At 39.8% G+C, this 19,981-nt stretch overlaps 1 protein-coding gene across 2 annotated transcripts in view; it reads right to left on the reverse strand.

The window, feature by feature from the left end:
* ESRRG (estrogen related receptor gamma) overlaps positions 1-19,981 on the reverse strand; it is a gene marked incomplete at both ends in the record, with an annotated part of 217,045 nt that overhangs the window by 174,548 nt on the left and 22,516 nt on the right. The gene's annotated exons all lie outside the window — the stretch shown is intronic.

The following is a 19,981-nucleotide window of genomic DNA, read 5'->3' on the forward strand; positions in this document are numbered from 1 at the left end:
CTCACTCTACTTTTCTCTTCCGTTTTCTGACGTTGCAGTCATTTTGTTATGAGCAGAACTAAACTTTTATTGTCAAGACGGAACAGACGATTCCTCAGCTCTGTAATTACTGTTTGTCAGCACGCTTCCATAAGCATAACTGTGTCTTTTATCGATCTAAGACACATAGGGAATATATCCTCAATCACGTTGCCTCTTTAATTAAATTGCTCTATTTCCTAGACATTTAGCGATACAGAAAGACATCAAGGTTAAAATGCTAGCCAATATTTAAGGATTATTTCCTAGAGCCCACAAAACAGTGAAATGATCACCAGCATTGATTAATAAATATGTACATGTGTTTACATGTGTCCGTGTCTGCATGTGCGATTTGCCACTGTTGAAGAGAGGAATCACGAAAAGCCATTTGAGCCTTCAGTATACCTGCGAATCCATAAACCTGATACTTCATATTCAGCAAAGTAAGGAGGTATCAAATTTTGCCCTGAAAAAATGAGATTTGCGATGGTCTCTTTTTCTCCCCTTCCTTTGGGCTTTTAACATCATACCTCCTAAAAGGAAATATGATGAAGCATCTAATCTAACAAACTCTCTCTCTTATCTAGAAGAAACAGACTGCCCCTCTCACTTTGTCAGACCCGTAAGTGATTAAATTTCTGAAGAGGTAATTAGATGAAAAGATACAATTGGTCCTATTTTCTTTCCGGTTCGCCATAGTGCAAAACCCCTTTTAGCAAAGTCTCTAGGAGCCTTCTGAGAGCCCACTATAGAAACAAGAGGTGACGGTTAAGAAACAAACTTAGATAATTGCTTCCCAGTGCAAAGTTGATTTATGGGAATCCCACAGGGTAAAGGTCATTCACTCAAATTTGGGGGAGTAGTCACAGGATAACGGAAGGGATGCAATGATCTCTTTCACTATAAATCTAATGATATTTTATCACTGCACAAATTTCATGCTCTCCTTCGGGTGCCCCCTTCCCCCACTGTTCTGTTACTTTCAAACGAAGACAAAATATGGTTATTTCCTATCAGCGAATGTTCACTGAACGGTTCTGAGAAGGCGGTCTCAAAAGCAAAGCATCCGGAGCAAGAATTTGCCTCTTACCTAGCAGGTTTCCCATTGGAAGTTTTGTGCTGCTCTCTAAAGTAAAGCGAACGCAGGATGTGAAGAAAGCAAACAGGAAGGAGAAATCCACAAAAATATCTTCTTGCTTTCGCCCACCCACTTGTGTTGTCCTTTCGTCAAGAGCTAGTGAAAGAAAAAAATATCCCCCTCCAGCCTGAACCAGGCGTCCGCTCCCTCCCGCATCTGCTGCCTTGTCCCCGTCACTGTTAATGAGCTCTGTAATTAATAGCTCGCTCTCCTTGTCTCCCAGCTTGCACCCTGGGCTAAGCACTTTTCCTCAAGTCAACGTTTGAAAGAAAGCAGGTCGGCACTGACTTACAGCAGCCCTGCAAATTCCTTTTAATTTAAAGCACTTACTCTACCACTTCACTTATTACCTTATAATTACTGGACTGCTCGCACATACATTATGATCTTAGGCTACAGTTAGAAGTTATTAGGGTACTAAAACACGGTTGCTCCCCTTTCCTCTCTCTGGCACTGAATTTCTCACAGCCATGACAATTAACTCTTTCGCCATCTGCCTGCGAGGCACCATTTCTTAATCACTTTTTTTCTTTTTCCCAAGGAGAGTTGCTTTGAGCGGCTTGATCACAAAACAGACCACGCTTTCCCTGGGCCCTCTTTTCTCTCTCTCTCTTTTCTTGGATTGTCTCTGTTCAATTTTATCCCAATTTTCTTTCCCTCGGGCTTCTTCTCATGGACTTCTAAAATGTGCAGAACTCTTGACTGAGAAACAAGGCCAGGAATCACCCTCCTATTTATGGAAGGGTTATTTGCAAAGTCACCAAATGTTTATGTGTCAAATGCATGTTGTTAAGGTCTTTGAGAAACTGGGTGTCTCCAGCCAGCTGTCTCCTCGAAAATCTCAGCCCCTAACTCTGCAATAATCTGGATGGAAGCAAGAAAATTCAGAAAGTTCAAGCGGTCAGGGAAGCCTTTGGACAGTAGCAAGTCTCCTTCTCCTGGCCATTGTAGCTGTAAAGGAAAGTGAACATGCTGGATGGGTGCTGTAGGTTTTACATGTTTATTCTCAGACATGAACTACTTCCTTAATGAATACCTTTTGGCCTGGTGGAAATAATAATAGAGTTGCCATTTATCAAGTGCTTACTACGTGTCAGGCATTGACCTGAGTACTTTACAAATATTACCTCATTTAATCCCCAAGACAACCTTGTGAGGGAGGTATTACTCTTTAGGAAACAGAGCCTCAGACATCAAACAATTTCCTGAAAGTCATACAGTTTGGAAGTGGAAGAGTCGGGATTTCAACTCAGGGCTGACTCGAAAGTCCAGTGCGGAAATGTCCTGAAGCCAACAGAGAGTTTTTCAAGGTGTTCACTGATTTTTGTTTTGTTTTGTTTTGTATTTTTTGTTTTTTCTCTTTTTTTTTGCGGTACTCAGGCCTCTCACTGCTGTGGCCTCTCCCGTTGTGGAGCACAGGCTCCGGACGCGCAGGCTCAGTGGCCATGGCTCACGGGCCCAGCCGCTCCGCGGCATGTGGGATCTTCCCGGACCGGGGCATGAACCCGTGTCCCCTGCATCGGCAGGCAGACTCTCAACCACTGCGCCACCAGGGAAGCCCAAGGTGTTCACTGATATTTTTTAAATAGCCAAGCAAAGAGGGGTAGCGCTGGCACACACAGAGGCTCTATGACATTCAACACTCACCCATGAGTGAAAAAGTGGCTGAAGAAGCCACCATGCTGGCTACAAGGCTACGCCACTGAGTCACCCTCCCCAGGGTCTGGAGAGATACGGAAACAGAATCTGAAAGAACACAGCTGTCTCCTAATTACTACTTAGCCCATTACACTGAACATTTCCTAGATACCATTACATTATACCCTAAAACTACAGTGGGTCTTAATTCTCTCCCTCTCTGTCTCTGAAATTCTACAGCTCTATTATTCAAGCTTGAGATATTCACAACTATCTATAAATTCAATTGTCAGCTGGTGGGTTTTATTCTAGACTTCACTTCAATCTAAAATTAGAGGCACTAAAATTCACATTAACTCTAAGAGGAATGTAGTGAATAAGACTTTATTTCAAAAGAACACCTTTTTGTCAGAAAGAGCCATTTTCAAGATGATGGCTTTATCTGGAGCCAAAGAGAATAAGCCCAATTCCACATTGTGCTGTTAATGCAGAAATTTTAGGTCACATCGGATTAATAAAAATCCTAATTTAGTTAAGAATTATGAATAGAAATAACATGTGTTGGAAAAATGTGGGAAATATTTATTTTAAAGGCTACGTAGAGTTGCTTTTATTTTATTATTTTAAGAGAAATGATGGGAGACACAAGGGAAAAAGAGAAGCAACTTTCTAAAAATCTTCTCTGAGTGAACACCCTGAGAATAAACTGGAGGGAGAAATAACCATGTCAAAAATAACATTTATTTTCCTTATAAGAAACTAAATTTGAGGGATATAACAGCCTTCCAGAGGCCAGAGACATTGCAGTGCTTTAGAGTATTTTCAATACAGTTTGAGGTACAGTCTTCCGTATTCTATATATACTCTATATATGTTCTATTATATATATTATACATATATACATATATATACCTTTATATATAAATTCTGATGACCCTGCTTCAACATAGGAACTTCTTGCCCAGCCTTGCCTAAGGGTTAGCAAGAGTAAAATTTATCTTTGGTGTTAGATACTAATGATCAGGCAAATAAAGCTTCTTGGTTGCTGGACTATTTAAAAATGTAATTTTTGACAGCTGATTAACTGTATATACAGGTGTTCATGTATAGGGAGAAAGTGACAGACAAAAAGAATAAGAATCAATTAAAGTTGCTGCTGGAGGGGAAAACAAGATAATCTGTAAGTTAATATTCCATTTATATTATAATTATCAAGCTTGTTTTCAGAGAGGCTACCTAGATCCAGGTAAATGTGTGACTGTGAGTGAATTGCTGTGAATTTCTGGGCAATGTGTAGGTGTCCAGAGTGGTCTACATTTCCCAGAAGGGACTTAAGCCTACGTTCCATAGGCTTATATATGATTAAATATCATTAATCCTTTCACCAAACTATTGGGTTGCCCCAAAAGTTCGTTCGGTTAGTGAATATGTCGTTCAACAGTTCTTCGTGAAAGTTAAAAATATGTCTTTTAGGGCTTCCCTGGTGGCGCAGTGGTTGAGAGTCCGCCTGCTGATGCAGGGGACACGGGTTCGTGCCTTGGTCCGGGAAGAGCCCACATGCCGTGGAGCGGCTGGGCCCGTGAGCCCTGGCTGCTGAGCCTGCGCGTCCGGAGCCTGTGCTCCACAATGGGAGAGGCCACAACAGTGAGAGGCCCGTGTACCGCAAAAAAAAAAAAAAAAAAAAGTCTTTTAGTTTTACCTAAACCCGAACAAACGTTTTGGCCCAACCCAATAAAAGCTCGGAATAAGCAGCTGCATTTCATCTTTTGAATTTTATACCAAACTTGAGTTCATTTGCTACTTTATTTCCCTCCTAAAAAAAGTGGTGCATTAAAGCAACACATGTGCACAGGTCTACTTTGGCCTTCCTGATTTTCACACCAAGGCAAGATTTTTTGAAATTCTATTATACCTATTTCAGTGACAGACACCTAAATAGGCTAAATAAATGACAACTAAACAACTCACTAGTTTATTTTCTTCCTTGTCATCCTTAAGGGCAAGAAAAGGTACCCATCATCATTATAAATTCCAAACACTTTATCAATTTATATCTCAAATTTTTACATAACAACAATGGAGCCAGCAAACCTGTGAGTTTACAAATATGAGAAGAGAGAGAGAGAGAGAGAAATAAGAAGACAGAATCCTTAGTTCTCTCACTGAATCAGAGAACTTCAGGGCTGGAAAGGAAGGTTATCAAAAGTCCTATTGCTCATGACTTAACCTATCCAAAACAGGAATGAAGCTATAAGGATTGGTGGGTTTTCTACCTGCCGAAATCACCAGATTGAATATTTAAGTATTTTTTTTTCAAAAAAATAAGAAGCTTTTATTAGCCTATAGGTTTTGGGTTCTGTTTTAATGCTTTTAGAAGAAAACCTCCAAGACTGAGGCAGCAGCTCCCCGAGGCCCAGGCTTCAAAGCTCATGACCCCAGCAGCTCCGCTGGCAGTCTGAGTTACAACTCCAAGCACGCCACTTTACAATAAGCTTTTTTTTTTTTCTCTCCTGCTTCAACTAATTGCACTCTCATAAAGTGGCAAAATGTGAATCACTTAGTAACAAAATGGGCACCAGCTGCTATTGTCAAAGAATGGTGATGCTGAAGAAAGAGAAAGCAACCGAATGAAGTGTCATGTCAGAAATCAACGGTGCAACGTGTGATTTGAGAAAACATGACTACTTTACAGAGACAGGGTGTCATTATGGCATCACAGTAATACGCTGCTTTGACAACTGCTGGGTCTAACATATCATCATTGCATTAAGGTACACTGGCTTAGTTGGGGAAGGAAGAGAGAGGATTTTTTCTTTTAATAAGAAATATCTTCAGGTCTGCCTGGTTAACCTAACAGAAGGAGACCATTAATTGTAAAGAAGGAATTGTAAATCCTGACCCACACGCCAGAAAGATTAAAACACATGCACCCATATGCACACACACTTAGATATTATTTTAGGTCTTCTTTAATAAACGTGGAGGCCCATCTAATGGAACAGAGGTCTGCATAACACGATCACAATGATTTAGTGATGCCACTTCTTGATTCTTTGAACAAATAACTGGTGCGTTTAGTCTAAAAGACTCTTTGCAACTTACTCTGTCAAGAACCAGAGTAAGCAAACATCTCCCCACAAAGCTGATGCTTGAGTTGTTGACAAGAGATGTAGCTAAGTTGTTTGGGAACCAGGGACCAGCTCCTTCAAGTAACAAATTGGAGCCTCTATCTAAGCTGAACGCTTTCCCAATTCTGTCAAGGGCCACGCGTGCTACACTAAGCAAAGCAGTTTAGGACAAATAAAAACAGAAGCCTTGGAACTCATTTCTGGCCAGTCGTTGAAAGCACCCCAGGAATATAACTTCATACCTAGGGCTAAACCATGACCAGGAAGGACTTTGCTGAAACCTTATCTGCTTTTAGGGCTCCAGTGTTCAATTTTGCTCTGAAATGAGGTTGGTCGACTATCCTGATTGAATCACTGATATCTCATGTCCTGGGACTTCCTTAGTCCAGAAAATCCAGAATGGTTGGCCATCCAGTCGGATATAGAGAAAGACCTATAAAACCTTGTGCCTTTCCTCCTGCTGTTGTCCCTAAAACAGAGGAAGGGAAATGGATTCCATTCCTTTTCAGCAAAGAGAAGTGCACTGTTCACACTGGGGGTGTTCTAAGTGTATGGGTTAGAAAGTGCCTGCATCCTGTCTCACTGTGCCATTCCAGCCAGAGGCCACTGCCCAGTGCCTTGTTAAGTCATCCAGACTATTTTAGATGTTAGAAATTGCAGTTGCTTCAGTTTGCATTACCAGGTGATTTCTGATGCTTCCTGGTTGATAAACTTTATTAATGGGAAAAGAAATGGTCCTGTGATATCACAATGTGTTTGTTCATTACAGCTGTTGACAGTTTCTGTATTGAAGGATTTGGTCTGATGCAGGAGCGCTTACTAATGTAATTCTTCCTTAGCTTGTTTTCTTGGACCTATGTCAATCTGGGGGTGCACATCCCTTGTTGATAGCTCTAAATACAGTAAGCGGGCTACTGGCAAATCAATAAGACTGTTAAATGCATAATAATGCTGGGTAATTGCATACATGATGTTTTGCATAATTAACTGTCTGAGCTTTTCTTTAATATAATGGGCTCTCATGTAATATAGAGTAGCTATAAGTCTATAAAATATACACAGTTTATATGAACCATGATGCTGCTTAAAACTCTGGCTAATCACCTCCATTGGCTTTGAAGGGAGAGCTCTCCTCCACTGCCAAGTCCAAATCAATTCTTATGACATTACTTTACAACTAACATGATATTTAAGTGATGATGGCTATTAGCTATTATACAGATTGCATTCAAGGACCGTAGCAGGAGGGGAAAAAAATACCATTCAGTTTAAACAAACTTCTGCCATGTAATCAATATTACTGAGGCACATTAAGTGTTTTAACAAGTGTGTATATTTGCCCTAATGCAGCTTAATTAACTATATCCTCACAACTGCCCGAGTCCAGGACACCTATGGATATTAGAAGACAACGTCAAGAACTGTCTAGTCAACAACTCAGATGCACAAGAGATGCAAAACAAGCATTTGATCTCCAATCCCTAAGGAGAGTTCTTTCCTTACACAAGTTACTCCCCTGGGACCAAAAGCCAGAGGCCCAGAAGGGCTTTAGAGTCGCGTACTCTACATCTTGATGTAGGAAATGCCTGGATCAGTATCTCCAGGGTAGAGTGAAACAGCCCTGGGCACAAGGTGGGGACCCTGCCAGAAATAAAAAAGGTTAGTATGGGGTAAAAAACTACCTAAGATAAATCATCAAAACGAAGCTTATGATATATGCTGAATGTAACATTTATTCGGTCTTAGAGATTTACTATGCCATGAGCAGACCTCCTCTGCAGTAAGCTTTCTAGAGAAAAGAAATAGTCTCCTCCTTCTACAAATCTCCGGTCTTTCAAACAGAAATATGGATCAATAAAGTTTGCTTGTGTTCAGACAATTCTGTTTTCAAGCAGTCAAGGAGCACACCGAAGAGAAAAAGCCGACACAACAGCGGGGGGACTGACAGCTAAATGAAGACCTTCCAAAGGCATCTCACTAGAGGAGAAATAAACAGACATTCAACTCATAGAAAATCTATGCACTGATCTTTACAAATTAAAAACCGAATATAGATGCTTTACACACACACTCCAGTGACGGAGTTCACAAATCAAACCCAAGTCATTGAAATCTCAGGCTGCCTGAATCTCCCTTTCCTATTCTCTTTGCTATGCTGGAAGAGGAAATAAGAATGCTATCAAGAGTTGATGTAAGGATATTGAGATCATAATACTGATGTCACCCTTTACTCATTAAGAAAATGTTTTGCAAAAGCAATTACAATGACCAATAAGCCAGCTGCCTCCATAGAGATAGGCCAGTTCCTCTGGAATGGAACTCTGAAACATTCCCGGAAACTGGGTGGATCACAGTGGTGAGAAAGCTGAGATGCTGAGGAGGAATCACCATTGAAATAAAGGTTGCTTTGAGCATTTTGGAACATTTCTATGTTAGAGGGAGATTCATAGTACCACCGCAGATAATAAACCATATCTTCCCCTGTTGGACAGCGGTTAAACTATATTTATACTTTTAACTTAATAGCTTAGTTTGCAGTAGTTAACATCTGGATGCAAAAGCAGCTGGTCTGGGGGTGATCTATGATAGCAGAGGTTACCATGATATTCTGTTGGTATTAGGTGTTGTTCAGCTGAAGTAGAAGAGTGGGGGGGGAGGTGTGGAGGAGGGGAAATCAGCTAATTATTAATCCTAAGACTCCTTCCTCTGTCTTCTTTCTCTAAAAGAAAACATTTCATTGAGCTAGTTGCCTGAAGAGAAGGTGAAGCTTAAACACCCAAGCCACTACTTGCAGGCAATGAAAAATAACATATACACATATATTTAATTCAAGCCATGGAAATGACGAAGGATTTGTTCTGCAGCATTATGGGTTTGTAAAAGAGATTATTCAGCAGTGAGACACCATCCAGCGAAGACAATGGAAGCCACCGAGAGGCCAGGATTTCAGATTGGAAGGACTCGCTTGTGGTTTGTCATTCAGAGGTCCAAAGATAAACGTGCAGAGAAAAATTTCTGAATCTTAGTCTCAATTCTGAAAAACTGATTAAAAAATGTAGGACAGGGCTTCCCTGGTGGCACAGTGGTTGAGAGTCCGCCTGCCGATGCAAGGGACACGGGTTCGTGCCCCGGTCCAGGAAGATCCCACGTGCCGCGGAGCGGCTGGTCCCGTGAGCCATGGCTGCTGAGCCTGCACATCCGGAGCCTGTGCTCCGCAACGGGAGAGGCCACAACAGTGAGAAGCCCGCGTACCGCAAAAAAAAAAAAAAAAAAAAACCAATGTAGGACACCAGGGTTCCCACACCTTGTCTGTCTTCTCCTTCATTTCTCGGCAAACTGTGTCTTCTTACAGCGCTAGAGGGAGGAACACTGTGGTTCTAGCTGGGGACCCAGTGCTGTGTGACCGGAGGCAGGTCTCTACCGCACTCTGACCCCCATCCTCCCTTGTCAAATGGCAGGATGCGCCCACGTGATTTCTAAAATAACTGCTGCCATTAAAAAATATATATATACTGGGTTGGCCTGAAAAAACCCAAACGAACATTTTGGCCAACCCAAGATTTTACTCAAATAAAACCCCATGCTGGCTTGTGACTCAGATGAGACTGAGCTCAAGGGCTACTGCATGAAAGCACACTTCCCGAACTTCCTTTTGTTTCCTCGGCTGCTACGGCACTTAGCCCAGCCTCACGGTTAGGGCAGTGCACGTGTGTGTGTATGTATGTGTGTGTGTGCGTGCACGCACGCGTACGCGCATGTACGTGCTTCCGGAGAAAGAAAAAGTACGTAGCCAACAACCTGCTACATAACAATGCAACCACAGCAACTACAGTCAACTGAGGAATCCTTCTCAGCGGGTGACCAAGGGCCAAATAGTGCCATGATCATCTGGTGGGATCCAGGGAGCAGAACTCTTGGTTTTTTCCTAGAAATGGTTCTTTTTTGCTCATTACGTTTTTGGTGGGAGGCGTTGGCGGAATGGGCAATCCTCTGCAATCAGTGTTTAAGTGAATGTTTGTCCCAGTGTGTGACACCACGCTGTCAGCAAGCAGCGGGGAGTCCTTGAGTTGTTACTACATTTGATTTGACTGCCAGTAGGAAGCTTCATTTCTACCAACTGTTAGTTGCTCGCTCAAAGAATCTTCGTTTCTGGAGTGATTTTTTTCCCTCCGCTCTTCTATTTCCTTTTCCTTGATAGGTAGTGTGCACAAATGCCACGTGGATGTGTCAGAGGCAACTTTAGTTCTTTTCTCCCGAGCTGGTCAGACCTGAGGGCCTGGCTGTAAAGAGTCCACCCAATGTGTTCGGAATTTCTAGTCTCTCATTTAGATTCTCTGAACTTTAATTCACATTTCCTAGATCCACTAGGTCAATACAGATGCAAACTGGTTCGGCCACATTGTGGTCACATGTTTTTACTTGGTGGGGTTTATTTTAGCTGATGGAGCAGACATTTCTGCAGCTCTTATCAGCCAAAAAGAAAAAAAAAAAAAAAGGCTTGTCACTCACCTTTTCGTGCAATTTTGTTGAAATAACTGCTCTTTGGGTGACTGCTTCCGACACCTCTAAAATTTTTTCTGATTTGATAACTTTACTACTTCCCGTGAAAGCCTTTCTCTTTCCAAATAATGATTTTGGTAATTAGGATTCTCAGATAGTGCCTCTGATAAGAACTTCTGACAGTGAAAAGCGTCTTTAGAAACAACAAAAGCATAGGCATGAGTAAAAACGGTGGGAAAAAAAAGAGAAGGAAAAATCCCTCAGAGATATTATGAAAATTCAGGCTGAATGGCAAATTAATTAACACTAAAGAGCTAAAACTGTAATTAAGAAAAATTTCATTAAGGAGAGGCAGGTGAGTCTGCTTTTCTAAATATGACGAGGTGCTGCGTAAAAAATAAAGCAGAAGCAGGTTTGGGGGAGTGGAGCACGAAAGTCATGTCTTTAACCAGATCAAATTCTCGAAATTGGCTGTCAAGACAGGATTGTTGTGATTTATACCCGTCTATCAAGTGCACGAAGGGAGGGACTGAGAGAACAGAAACAAGCTGCTGTCGCTTCCAGTCGCAAAGAACCTTTAATTTCCACAGCACCATCTGTTACCAAATCTAATTCACATTCCCCCCTAATCTGGTTTAGTTCCATAATACTAATTCTTCCCCAACCCCTAGGAACACAAACCACCAAAAAAAAAAAAAAGTCTTTGGCTCTTGGTGAGTGAGAAATTGAATATTACAGAGTTAAGGTGTAAAGGCTCTGGTGACTTGAGTGAAGCATGCGCTTCTGCATTAAAATGTCTTTCTGGTAAAGGGATTTGTTTTCAACCAATGTGGAGATATAAAATTGTTCATATTTGGGGTAAAAAAAAAATGCTGATATAAAAGTAGGCCGGGGACATGAAAGCAGAGGTTGTCATAAAATACAATTGTCAAGTTTAGTCACTTTCAGAACTGGCTATAAAATCACTTTGTCATGGTTTTCACATAGAGAAAGCCTGAAACTGTATTTTTGTTAAGGAAACTAAGAGTGATGTATAAATTCAGAAAAAGTAGAGAAGCCTGGGCGGGGCGGGGAGGGGAAGCTGGGGGGAAACCTAGGAGGAAACGAGAATGGAAAAAAATCATATATAATTTAAAATAAAGGGATGTATATGGGTAAACACACATCCACCTCTCCCAGTCCGAGATTCTATTAGCACATAGTTTTGATTCAACATCACTTCTGCTCTTAGCCAATATAATAACTGGCATTCACAATAATGAGGCTGTGGAGCTATAAAATTATAAAGTGCTTTCTGCATCAGAGAAAGATTAAACTACACTCAGTAAAGATTTACTGTTAAGGGTATTTTATTGCTTTCTAACTCTGTGAAAATTTGTTATCTCTAAAGGCAATAGTACATAAAGATCCACAGGCATACATTACAAAATGAGAAAAGCCATTGTTTGAATCCTAGGATGAGAAGTTTTGATTACACGTTTAGTCAACTAGCTTACTACCTAATTCTTCCATGAACATTAGAAACATTACCCTTTTGATCTCTAACCCAGTCACATAGAAAGAACACTAGCCAGGTTACAGGATATCAACCCCTCAATGTCAGTAAATCACTGGAGAGGTTATGATCAAAATATCTATTTTCATGATAGACATGATTATCACCCATAAATACATTTTTTGTAGAAAAGACTTTAACTTGTAAAGTCCATCACCGAACTGGTAGTATCTTTATACCCAATTTTAAAAATCCTAAATCTGTTATATAAAGATGTACATTTTCAGGAAAGAATCTCTCATTTTACTGATATAATCCTCTGATTAACGAGGTAGACAGATATTTTCAACTATTAGCAATAATAAGAGCCTGCTTTTTAAGAGACATGGTAGATTATGAAAGAAGATAAATCGTTCAGGACATTGTAACAAACAAGAAAACTGGAGAGGAGAATAAATATGCTTATACACACACATGCGCATATATATATATATATATATATATATATATATATACATATACTTGTCCTATAGAAACATCAGTGGGTGTCATACACACCTATCAGTGATTAGAGATTCTAAAAATGGTAAAATATAAAATAACACTTAATATTTTCAATATTCATTAAGCAATATGCCAATTCTGATATCCCTAAATCATACACAGTCATTTGCACTGTATAATTTTTAGAGTTTCTATTACAATTGCAAATTAAAGAGAAAATTTTGTTTTCTTTACACTCCTAAAAATGGCTAACATTCCCAAGACTGACAACACCAAATGCTGGTGAGGGTGTGGAGCAACCAGAACTCGCATACATTGCTGGCAGGGTATAAAATGGTCCAACATTTTTAGAAAAACAGTTTGGAAGTTTCTTATGAAATTAAACGGATACTTACTAGGTCACAACAATTCACTCTTACATATTTACTAAGAATGAAAACATATGCCCACAAAAAGAATGATACACAAATGTGTATCATCGCTTATTCATAATGGCCCTAAGCTGAAAACAAATCAAATATCCATCACTGATGAATAGAAAAACAAATTGTTATAATATAATGGAATTATAAAATTATATATATGTATGTATATATGTTTGTGTGTGTGTGTGTGTATATATATATATATCCTGGTCAACAATAAAAATGAAACAAACTGTGATTGTCCACATACAATATCAGAGATACCCTGATGAGCAAAAACTAGGTAGATACAAAACAGTACTTACTCCAAGATTCTGTTTATGTGAAGATCTAAAACAGGCAAAACTAATCTGTAGGGACAGAAGTCACCAGTGGTTGTCTGGACCAAGGGGTGGGGAATGGCTAGAGGGGGACATTAAGGAAATTTTTCCCCCTAACACTTTTTTTTTTTTTTTTTTTTTTTGCGGTACGCGGGCCTCTCACTGTTGTGGCCTCTCCCGTTGCGGACCACAGGCTCCAGACGCGCAGGCTCAACGGCCATGGCTCACGGGCCCAGCCGCTCCGCGGCAAGTGGGATCTTCCCCAACCAGGGCACGAACCCGTGTCCCCTGCATCGGCAGGCGGACTCTCAACCACTGCGCCACCAGGGAAGCCCTAACGCTTTCTACTTCGTTTATACTTATGTCTAAACCATATTTTTGTATGTGTTATATGAATCACTTTTGTCAAAACTCATCTAACCATGCATGGAAAATACGTGTTTTGTTATACGTAAATTTTATTGATAAAATTGATCTAAAGAGAAAATTTTGAACAATAAGTTTAAACATAATGGGAGTTCCCTGGCGGTCCAGTGATTAGGACTCTGCACTTTCACTGCTGAGGGCCTGGGTTCAATCCCTGGTCAGCGAACTAAGATTCCACAAGCCACTCGATGCGGCCCCCCCCAAAAAAAGTTAAACATAATAACTTTATATTACTAGAAGTTTCTATCGATTCCTATGCCTTGTACCAGGTCTTAAACAGCCAGACCTAGAAAATTCTTCATCAACATCTAGCTGTACTTCTGATTTACACACAAGGACCCAGGGGATCAGGGAAGAAAGACAAATGACTTTTTCAAGGACACCCAGAATTAGAGGCAGAACTCAGTCCAGATTCCAGCTTTCCATCTCTGAGGCCAGATCTTTTTCTAACCTATTAACGGGACAAAGGATGAAATCAAGATTAGGCCCATAGTAAATAATATTCTACTGATCTGAATGATAAACACCCCTCTGTATTCTGTTTTTAAAAACATGAAATATGTGTTACTGTAAACACCAAATAATTCTGTGCATCCATGTGCATATTTGGGAAGCAAAGAAAGCAAACCTGACTTCATTCCTCATTTTCTTCATCCAAACATGGCGCATGATAGAATGGCTTTAGTAAATAGGCAATATGTGAGCAGCGATGTGGTCATGTGTCATTGTAAGTAATTCACAGTGGGCTTTTAAACTTTTTTGGTTTGTTTTGGTTTTGTGTTTGGAATAAGGATATAGATATTATGGGAGATAGAATACAGAAACAGGATTTAAAATGTGGAAATCAGAAAAAGAGGAGAGTCACCTGATTTTTAAAAATATGGTTTAGATATCAGTATAAACCCAATAAAAATGTGTCAGGGGAAAAGTACAATATATAAAACCTGAGTTGGTACATTTCAAAAGAAACGTATAATTCTAAAGGAGCTTCCAGGAAAGAAAACTTGCAGAGTAACTTAAATCAACTTAAAAATTATTTCATCACCAATTTACCAGCTGCTTCTCAAGTAGGAAGACAGGGATGGCATTCCTTAGCAGGAAAGGAAATAAATCACAGAGCACATTTCTTTCCCTCCTTTAACTTTCATACACATGAAGGTTACAGCATTTAGTACTTCGCTAAGGAGAGATGACATGATTATATAGCTAATTCATGTTTTCCTGAAAAGAGGATTCTGCAGCAGAATAATAAAACTGTGTACACTCCTGAAGACAAATCTAGCCAAGCTTACAATCTCTCTCTTTCAATGGCTCCACACACTCTAAAGGTCGACAACCAAGCCCCTTAGCCAAGGAGTCCAGACCTTGCCCTCACTGGCTGGCCATCCTCTCTGACCCCAAATCTCACTTCTCCCCGCCTTGTACCTCGTATATATGCAATGCTTGCCAACTTGTAATTCCTCCTGTCAACCAGCTTTCCCTTCTCTCTGGAATGCATCTCGCTTTCCCTGTCCCCCTAACAACGAGCCATTTCCTATTCATTAGTAAAACCACAGCTGACTTATCACATGTCCAGCGAGTCTTTCCTGACACCTCTTTCCCTAGATATTCCCATAATTCCGTGAGCCTATTTCTACAACTGCACTTAACACACTGTCTTTCCTGTGTATACTTATACTAGCGACCCTCCACTTGAGGAGGACTATGTGTCGTTTTCTCTTCCTAAATTTAACCCTGTGCCTGGGCTGGTGAATGAAGGAAGAAACCATGAATTCACATCCGCAAAAATCGGTGAACTTTAAACACTGGGGCACACATTTTCTAAATTAGACTGTTGTTCACACAATCTTGAGAATCTGTGAGCTACAGCATTAAACACAGAAAAGCTGTTTTTATATCTCCTTAGGTCAAAGTAAACCTGCTAAGAGATCTGATTTAAACAAAACAAAACAAGCTACAGGGTGAACTAGTAAATGATTATAAGAGTTGTAATTAGATGCCCTGGCTTTGAGTTCACCAACATTGTTATTACTTAGTTAGCGCCAACTAACTGTGGGCGCTGACATGTTATTTACAAACCTCAGTTGCTGAATCTGTTAAATGGGAACTGTATCTCATAGTATAGGAAGAGTGAATAAAAATTATTTGCAAAGGTGGCACTGAGTTCAGAAGGGTATCAATGAGCAAGAATGAGAAAGGCCATTTTAGGATGAAAGAGGATGACCCAGAAGTGGGCGAATGCAGGGGAGGCTCAGAGAATGAAGGAGGGGGTAGCTTTGCAGAACGCTATAGGGGATCTGGAATTTGCTATGGGTTCAGAAAGTAGTTTGGGGCCACACTGTGGAAGGTTTGAAATACTACTATTGTATGCAGATTAGATGTTATTTTGTAGATGGGAAGCTACTGAAGATTTCTAAGGAGAAAAGACATAACCCGATTTGTGCCTTCATTAAACACACTTTTGAGTGCAGCACTGTCCATGTACTCACTCATTCATCCCTATTATGTTTCAGGCACATAACCTGATAAAATAGACCAGACCTCTGAACTCACAGTGTTTAAAGTCCAACTAGGAAGCTATTCTATATCCAGCAAGATAAACGTTGAGAAAAACCTGCAGTAAGATGGTAGCAAAGAAAATGAGAAAAAGAGGAGATAGATATTATAAGCATTATCAAAAGAGGTTTTTGCAACCCCAGAGATCCATAAATAATACATGAGAATCGGTCAACCTAAAATCTCTTTGACAAAGTATAATTTCTTATAAAGTATAATATCAAAACAAATGAACACCTTATGATGGAACTGTTAATTGATCTTGACTGTGGTGCTGGACAGAGGAATCTACATATACAGTAACAGAACTAAACACACGAACTCACACACACAAGCACAAACGCAAGTGCAACTTTTAAGATCTAAGGTCTGTGGACTCTATCAATGTCAACTTCCTGGTTGTGATATTGTATACTATAATTACACAAGTGGTTAGCACTGAAAGAAACTGGGTGAAGAGTACAGCATTTCTCTGCATTATTTCATACAACTGCATGTGAGTCTACAATTACGTCCAAAAAGTTTTTTTTAATTAACATTTTCCTTGAAGATATGGGCTACAGCCTATTTGACTTTGTATCTTCAGCACTCTGTACTATACTGAACTCATATTAGCTACCTGAATTTGTCACTTAATAGACGTTTGTTGAATGAATAAATGAATAAACTGCAAGGCATTATGTCAACTATAGACATCATTATTCTTTATAAACGCTGTTATAAACCTCATCACAATAATTTTCTATGTCTGGCTTACAAGTGTCTGACATTACTTGAAATACCAAACCTCTAACACTAGACACCAGTTAGTCAAGGACATGAAGCTGATGGCATAGATGGTCCTCCATTCTGCCACTTCTCAAAGAGTATGGTGAATTCTCAAGATAATGTTCTTAAGAAACATTGATATGACTGCATATATCCCAAGAAGATATCGGGATTTTTTTTCTTTTTAACAGTGAGAAAAGAAGTTATAGTCACACATTGATTCTCAAGACAGTCTTGTGAGACAGGTGTTTTCTCCATTTTACAAATGAGGAAATAGAACTGTGATAGAACCGGAACTTGAACTTGAATTTTCTGTATCTAAATTCTGTCCTCTGAGCTACAAAATGCTGAACTGCAAAGATATAATAACAATATTTTATAGCAGCCAATTAAATATGCCAACTGTCGTCACACCTATAACTACTATCTTCTAAGGATTTTATTTTTTCAATGCTTTTTCTTAAACAACTGTATACTCAGTTAAGTGCTATGCTCTATCTGTGATGACTATTTGAACCCACAACACCAAAGATGGGACCAAGATAAAACAAAAAGAAAAAAAAAGTAGCTCATTCCCTTAAATGTCTAAGAACAAAGGATAATAATGTTGAAAAGTCAAAATCACTAGCAACTTAGAAAATACTAGATTGTTTATATTATTATACCATAGAAAGGATGATTATTATTTCATTGAGACAGGTTTAGAGCCTTCTAATAAGGAGAAAGTAACTTATTTCACAGCATGGAAAACTGGAGCTAGATAGTAGGTAGAACTTCCTGGCCAATTAGCTTTTGTCATTAATTAACTGTATCAATACATATAATTAATACACATTAATTAATTTGCTATGTCTCAGTTATCTAATAATTAAAATACAGGTACTAATTAATGCCCACACTATCTAATGCACAGGAATGTTGAGACCTAAAAGAGAAAATAAATATGAAAACCTCTGAAAAGTTTAAGGTGTTATGCAAATCCAATGTGTTACTATAAATTTGTGGGACAAAATATTTTAATTTTTGGAATAAATCTGAACATAAATCTGCACTCAGTTTTGAAATATAAATCCATACTTACCTGGGCTTCTCACAAAAAAAATATTCAACTTTGGGGATTTGTTGTGAGTTACATTTGTTTAAACACTTTGATAATGCATTCTGACTTTTACTGATTTTTCACCAACATTAGCTCACACTATCACCCAAAATGAGCTCCTTAACTTCTTAGCACCTGAGATTAAGAGGTGATGCTAGTTGTTTATAGCAAAGCTTTAAATGAATCAGTTCACAAACTTTAGTGAGTATCTACAAACAAATATTGTATGCTAACACATATATATGGAATCTAAAAAAAAAAAAGGTCCTGAAGAACCTAGGAGCAGGACAGGAATAAAGACGCAGATGTAGAAAATGGACTTGAGGACACAGGAGGGGGAAGGGTAAACTGTGATGAAATGAGAGAGAGGTATGGACATATATCCACTACCAAATGTGAAATAGATAGCTAGTGGGAAGCAGCCACATAGCACAGGGAGATCAGCTCGGTGCTTTGTGACCACCTAGAGGGATGGGATAGGAAGGGTGGGAGGGAGACGCAAGAGGGAGGGGACATGGGGATATATGTATATGTATAGCTGATTCACTTTGTTATAAAGCAGAAACTAACACACCATTGTAAAGCAATTATACTCCAGTAAAGATGTTAAAAAAAAAAAAAGAATCAGTTCACAACCTTTAGTGAGTATCTACTATGTGCCAAGAATGATGTGGGCGCTAAATAATAATGAAGTTTTTCCAAGGAAAATGTGATGCGTTTCAGAGGTCAACATACCATGCCAAGAATGAAGGCTGCATGGAAGTTATGCAAGAAAATAATGAGGTTCGATCCCCCCCCCCATTCCGCCAATCAGGTCTGGGGGAAAATCAAGTTAGAGATAACTTCTGAAACTGCTTAACTACATTGGACCATCTTAGCCACTCACCACAAGAACAAGACAAGAGAGTGTAGATAAAGCTATTATGACCACTTCTGGGGGAAAAAAAAAGTGATTCCTATAACTAGAGGCATAGTCTTCATGCAAGAACCATGCGAAATGTCTCTCTGGAGTTACATCAACCACACACAGCATTCGTCATAATGGTTCTCAGTCTCAGCAGCCACTGGGTCGCACCCTCAGAAACCCAAGTCCCTGCCTCCTCTGTTTGCTGCTAAGGCAAGGCTGTCCTATGACAGCTCACCTTTCCATCTTCCAGAAGGCAAACAGACAGGGCAGGATCAGTTCTTGTTCTTATCCGAAGTCCAGGAAGGAATATTGCGGGAAAACAGGAAAAGGGAACAATTAGTGCTGTCCATCTCATAAAACACTCAGTCACTCTTACCTAGTAGCTAACTAGTGAGATGTATAGGATTTCAAGACTCCTTCTGGAGCATCTATGTCTGCATGTGAACTCCGCACTCACACCTAGGCCTATTTGTTTACTGGAAAATCATAAAAGTCACAGTAGCTGATGGTCAGTTATAGGCATGAATTTTACAGACAAGGAAACTAGGGTCCACGGTGAGAAATAAACTTGGACGGTGGGGAGATCCAAGAAATGGGAAATGGAGTGAGGAGTTTGGTTTCATCACTTCAGAAACCTCTATAGGAGAGATGGAGTGATACCTCTCTTCCATTCCTAAAGAACCAGAGATTCTGGTGACTCAGGGAACTGAGGTTTAGTAAAAATGGATCTCTTGAGAAATGGTCACTCCTGTCCTAGGCTTCCCCCCCATGTCCATATTTCTCCCCACTGTCCAAAATTCAGCTGACAGATGATCAGACTCCGATAATAACACTGACTGATGTTGGAAACTTTATTCATTCATCCATCTTTCTATCCACAGAACCCCACAAAGCTGAAGGCTGCATGCTGAGGTCATAGGTAGCACATAAATAAGGTGACCTGCGTATTTACCTGCACTGCTGTATCAAATGTGTTGTCAAATTTAAACTAGACGGTCTACTAAAATAGCTGCCGCAAAAAAACCACATGATAGTCAAATGATGGCGTATGATTGG

The sequence above is a fragment of the Mesoplodon bidens genome (genome assembly GCF_964165515.1).
Source record: "Mesoplodon bidens genome assembly, chromosome: 2".
NCBI classification, from domain to species: Eukaryota; Metazoa; Chordata; class Mammalia; order Artiodactyla; family Ziphiidae; genus Mesoplodon; species Mesoplodon bidens.